A 6,561-nucleotide genomic window follows, 5' to 3' on the forward strand; every position below is an offset into this window, starting at 1 on the left:
GGGAATTCCACTTTAGATATGTGAAGCTGTGGAAACATTTCAATATTTTGGTTGCCTGAGTGGAGATATTGATAAGGTACATGCATGTGTGAATCTGTACGTCAAGGAGCAACCTAGCCAGCTCATTAAATTGGGGCATAGCTGGAACACAAATGATACTTTAAATCACCTACAGAGTGAGCAGTAGAAGAGACAGGAACTGAGGATGACATCCTGATATGCTTTCATGTTTCAATCTAAGAAAATGAGGGTAAATCAACAAACAAGTCTGTGATAAGGAGAGGTTGGTGAGGTCATGCCAACTCCCCCCCTTCTTTTAATTTTGTCAGTGAAATGAAAAGCAATGTCATGTGTTGAGATTCAGATTCAAGGAGGAAGCATCAGAAGAGAGGAGTCTGAATAGAAAACAAAAAAGGAAGTGGACTTGTGGAAATACAATAGGATTGGTAGGCATCAGTAAGGGCATAATTGATGTTAGAGTTTCTAGATTTAAAGTAAGACTAGGGGTGGCTCGGTTGGTTAAGCCTCTGACTTCACCTCAGGTCATGATCTCATGGCTCATGAGTTCAAGCCCTGCATCAGGCTCTGTGCTGACAGCTCAGAGCCTGGAGCCGGCTTCAGATTCTGTGTTTCCCTCTCTCTCTGCCCCTCCCCTGCTTGTGCTCTGTCTCTCTCTCCTTCAAAAATAAATACACATTAAAACATTTTTTTAAAAAATAAAGTAAGACTATTGAAGGTTTCATATTTGCTTTACCATCCACATTTGGCTGTCCTACTGTAGACATGAATTGGGCTTTTTCAGACTTGCATCATGAAGATAGTGCTTTGTGGTAAATGAGGTTTTTATAATGTAAGTAAGTTTTCATAATGATGAAATATGGGGTGTAAGTAGTAAGAAGACAATTTAGATGTTGAAGGGTCTTAACTTTTAAGTAGGGGATAGGATGTTGAAAGAATGAATGTGGAGGACAATAAAAGGATGATAGGATTGATAAAGTGTGGGTGCCATCCTTACACAGGGCCATGCTAATCTTCTCTGTATCATTCCAATTTTAGTATATGTGCTGCTGAAGTGAGCACAGGATGAGAAGGTTTAAAACTTTATTGCTATACATAAATGATGATGAGTAAATAAAAAATTATACTTTCTTCATGATGAAATTATTTAACATTATGATATTTTATTTCTTTCCACATTGATCAATAGATTAAATGTAATCCTTATTACAGTAATAGGAAGATTTTACTGAGGACCTCAACAATTTACCCGAGAAATTTTATAGATGTGTAAAGTTCATGAATAATGATTATCACAAAATAATAGTAAAAACAATATAGTCCTATCGGTGACATTAACAATGAACCAGTACTGAAAGTTCAGTACTAGATAAATGTACGTATAAGAAATTGTAATATGGTAAAAGTGACACCACATGTCAGTGGGAAACAGATGAATTTTTACTAAATCATTTGGGAAGAAAAGTTATCATTTAGGACAAAAATTATTTATAGAAAACTAGGGCTAAACATTTATGCTATGTTATATACAAAACATACACCCCACTGACTGTCAAAATGTGAAGGAAAAAACTGTTAGTGTAATCAAAGAAAATTCAGACAATTAATTACTACGTAAGGATAGAGATTCATGTATTAAACAAATCCACAAAGAATATATCATAAGTAAAATCATGAACTTGACTACATACATACAAAATAGGAATTTCTGTTCAAAGACAGCTTTCTTGAGTAAGAGTACGGTAACAGTATGAGAAAACATTTGTGCCATATAAATCTGAAAATGAATTAATCTTTGTAATATAAAAGTTGTCCTCCATATACCCAAAGTAAATATTACAAAATTAGGAATATTAAATAAACAGGAAATCCACTAGTGGGAAAATCTGTAGAGCTGGTAAGTCCATTGCTATTTTAGGAAATGAATGTTTCATATAATGCTTGCAAGTCTCTAGAACAATATAGCCATTCTGGAGGTCAATCTCAGAAGAATGTAATGAACTAAGGCAAATATTCACTCTAGGATTGAGTAACTCATCCTGCACATATATGAATGGAAATGCTTGCCCTCGTCCACAAGGAACATTTGTGGAGATTTTCCTTTTATGTAGTTTTGTGACATTGATTATTGGAAATAATGTGCATCCCCGCAGTGGGAGGAAGCAGGTAAAATGTGATTAATGCATACAAAGCAACACTCTTAGCAATTATAAGCGGTTAATTTATAAAAAGTGCAACATGGTTGGAGTACATAATTGTACATACATTACATAATGCTATGTAACATAATGCTTAGTGAAAACATGAAAAATGTTTTCCAACATATAAAGTAAAACTTAAAATCCTATATATTTAAAATGATACAGACATATTGTAAAATATTTATCAAACACATTGAAGTGTATACTTTGGAGAAGAGAGAAACAGTAATGTGATCAACAGGAAATTAATGAAAGAAAACTGGTAGAGCATACTTGCACAGTCAATGGTAGTATAACATTAATGTACATGTTTGACATCTAAATAAAGAAACCTATGATACATACATAATTTTTACTAATTTTGGCTTCAGTTTCTAGACAAAACTGTACTTTCTGTCTTTGCCTTATGTGTAGAATATTGTATTTCTGGAGAACTTTACAAGGATTTATGTACATTTGAACTAAAATTGTAGATTTTCTGAAGAGCACTAGATTAGTAAGAACATAATTTACAAGTTTTCTTGTTATGCAAGTAAGTTATTTTTCTTGCCTCATAGCTACATTACAAGTCTTGTTTGGCTTCTTTGTAACTTTGAAACAATATGAATAAAATTTCAATACTATTTTGAAAGAATTTCAAATGTCTTCTTTTTTTAGCTTCTAGTTTATTATAGAAAATGTATTTTAAAAATAAGGCACTTGCGGGACACCTGGGAGGCTCAGTCGGTTGAGCATCCAGCTCTTGATATTGGCTCAGGTCATGATTGCAGGGTCCTGGGATGGACCCCCACATTGGGCTCTGTGCTGACAGTGTGGAGTCTGCTTGGGATTCTCTCTCTCTCTCTGTCGCTCTCTGCCCCTCTCCTCTGCACACACACACACACACACACACACTCTCTCTCTCTCTCTCTCTCCCTCTCTCTCTCTGAAAATGAAATAAATCTAAAAAAAAACAAGTACTTTCCCTTTGATGTTTCGTTTAACAATGAGAGTCTGAGGCAGAAAGTGCAAGAAGCATATCCCGTGATTTCATATTTAATTCAAATTCTTTTTAATCCTTAGTCTTGTAACAGTTCCCTGAAAAAACAGTGGATTTAGTATGAATTCAACAAATCAGTATCTTTGCGAACGCTAGTTTCTATTGCACTCCTAATAGTTTTAAATTGTTCCTACCAATAGAAATATGATTTTAATTAAGCATAAACTATATTTTCTTCTCTAGAATTAATAAAATTTAACTATATTTATATTGGTGGATTTCATTGTAAAGTTAATATTTAGAAATATTCCACTATGTGTTTTTCACTTAGTTTGACCCTGAATAATGCAAGCTAACTAGCACTTTTCTTTTCCACTTTCAAATTGCTTTTTCTCTTGTCTAGAACTTGAATTTAGAAATGGCAGAATCTCAATAGAGGTAGAGGGTAATTTCCCACAAGACCTGGCTAATTTATAGCTTTCAACACACCAATGACCCCTACAATTTGGCAGTTGCTTCATTAATTCCTCTACACCTGCTCCATTTATCTTGCAAAAAAAAAAAAAAAAGACAGATAGAAGACACAATCCTCTTTCACTGCAGCTATTTGCGAGGAAAAGTCCTTCATGTCTTTCTGAAGTAAATTGTAACCTGCATTATGGAGAACAAAACGACGGTAGCGTCAGATGAATGTTCCCAGTTTGTCACTGGGATGAAGAAGGAAAGTTTGAACAGCCACATATTTTTGGAAGAAGTTTTTTTCTGCTCTTTGAAATGTTATGGTCATTCAAAGACTTCAGTTTTCACCAGGATCTGCCATCTGAGTCATAAAATTTTAGAATTAAAAAAATAAAAATAAAAATAGCCTGAGATATTTTTAAAAATAATATGTTCTTATAATTCATGATAAATTATATAGGCTATCTCTCTCTCTCTCTCTCTCTCTCTCTCTATCATTTATCATCTCTCCTCTGTATGATCTATGTATCAAATGAAAAAGACCATTTTAAGCTACCTATATTTAATACATTTATAAGAACAAGCATTTTATTTCCATGGAATATAAATGGTAATGTGAGTACTTCTAGCAGCATGGAAAATGTACTTTCATCAACAAGGAGTTTCATTAATTAAAAATAAAACATTTTAGTGTCAAACTTAGGAAAGCATCTATTTAACTGGTTGACTAACCAAGCACTTTTTTCCTTTCTTTTTTTTGCAGTTTTTTCTATCATTATGAATTTCATAAAAACAAATATAATTTGTATTTCTGTTCCTCTTTTAAGGTAAATGGTTTGAATTATTGGTGTCTAGCAGGTGGCGACATTTTAAAAAATAATATAATTCATAAAATATACTAAGGAAAGTTTTTGAGAATTTGCATTATTAACATATATTAAAGGTAGATATACACTTGAATTAGATATGGGTTCCCTCTTCAGTATTTCTATTATAAATTATTGAGGGTTGGTGATCACTGCAAAGACTGGATGTTTAATTCTTTGGTAAGATCCCCATGCCACTATTGCCAGGAGAAAGGTTTAACTTACACAGAACTACTTCTATTCTTGTGTTACCTGTATGTATCAAATATGGAGCTCACAAATTCACACCATTGTTATCAACAGAGGCTGAAGAAGAACAGAATAGTAAATCATATCACCTCTATAGTCGTCAAAATGGGAACAACTGAAAATCATGCTACACGTGATACAGCCTTGCGGTGTTTATATAGTCAGTCATATTATTTAGTTATAAGAATTATAACATAAAACATAATGTTTCAGATGCCGCAAATATTTATGGTATATGTGACTTAAAAAATAACCCATCAACAAGTATTAGTAAATAACATAAGAAAATATTTAAACATAGCATATATAGGCATGTCTGGATACTGCATTACTCTCTCTTTACTTTTTATTAATTCAAACTTACTTCCTAATTCAAATTAAAATATACTTCTAACTGTGGTGGATATCAACAGAAATGGAAATCTGAGAATTCTGCTTCTTTCATATGCAAAGTATAATAAGACATTGATACAACTGTTGGCAAGATGGTGTAACACTTTGTGATTTAGATAAATCATTTTACTATTTAGGAAATTGGGAATTATATAAATGAAAACCAGTTGTTGGAAGAATTGTCTTTTTTTTATGTGGGACTGGGATCCTTCTTTAGAAATAATTACAACTGGGTTTATAATTATTTATAAAATAATGAACATTTAATGTAGTTATTTCAAAATGCCATTTACTACTTAAGGTCATTTCTATTAAAATGTTCATAAAATTATTTTTGGCTACAAGAAAGTATACACTTAGGCTAATAAATTTCATTTTTTTCTATTTGGAAGTCACTTTAAATATAACAATTGTACAAAGAAAAGTAAAATTTAAAACAAATAAACAACTCCTCCAGGAATATTGAGCTACTAGTGGACCAGAATCATGATTAAAATGCATAATCTAGAACAATGACTAGAATCTCAGTGTATTAATTACCTATTACTGTGTAGCAAATTATCCCCATACTTAATGGTTGATATCTGGAAGGCAAAACTTCATTTCTTCCATTTGAGAATTGTCTCAATATTTCTTGACACTTAACAGTTCTATATGTAATTAGTTCTATATGTAATATATAATTCTATATGTAATATGTAGTTCTGTATGTAATTAGTTCTATATGTAATATGTAGTTCTATATGTAATTAGTTCTATATGTAATATGTAATTCTTTTCTTTTTTTAAAGAGTATCTAATTTCTTCTCACCACATTTTGTTTGACCTGTTCATGCCTCTGTGTGTGTGTGTGTGTGTGTGTGTGTGTGTGTCTATGAGTGCTTGTGTTCCTTGTGTATTTTGAAATTTTTATGTGACAGTTCATTGTCTGTTAGGATCTTCTAAAGGGATGTTTGCCTATAAGATGGTATAAACATTGTCAATGAGTTGGCTTTTTATTGTTCACAGTTCTTAGCTAGTCTCACATTAACAGCTAAGTTCTAGGCTCTGAATCACATAAAAGGTTCATTTCTGGGCTTATACAAACAAGAGACCAAGATCTGGTCTTGGGTTTTACCTAAAGTTATTTGACACTTCATTTCCAAATTTAAACATTGGAGAGTAATTATCTCTGCCAAGTTAGAAACAAGTCCACAGACTCTGTTTATTAGGATTATGAAGTTGGACCACAATAGTTTTCTATAATATTTTATAAGTTATAATATTTTAGGCTCAACTCTTCAGGGGCTTTCCTTTTATAGACCACAAAGATGTTTGTTTCTTGTACTAACCTGTATCTGTCTGCCTATCTGTTATCTATCTGTCATCTGTCATCTATCTTATCTATCTACCTATC

The 6,561-nt window shown here is 32.4% G+C and overlaps 1 non-coding gene across 1 annotated transcript; it reads right to left on the reverse strand.

The window, feature by feature from the left end:
• Positions 1 to 973: 973 nt before the first annotated feature.
• LOC122230803 lies at positions 974 to 1,080 on the reverse strand. The gene has a single exon (XR_006207888.1). It is a non-coding gene; the product is annotated as a U6 spliceosomal RNA (small nuclear RNA).
• Positions 1,081 to 6,561: the final 5,481 nt, after the last annotated feature.

The sequence above is a fragment of the Panthera tigris genome, chromosome C2, assembly GCF_018350195.1.
Source record: "Panthera tigris isolate Pti1 chromosome C2, P.tigris_Pti1_mat1.1, whole genome shotgun sequence".
Lineage (NCBI taxonomy): Eukaryota > Metazoa > Chordata > Mammalia > Carnivora > Felidae > Panthera > Panthera tigris.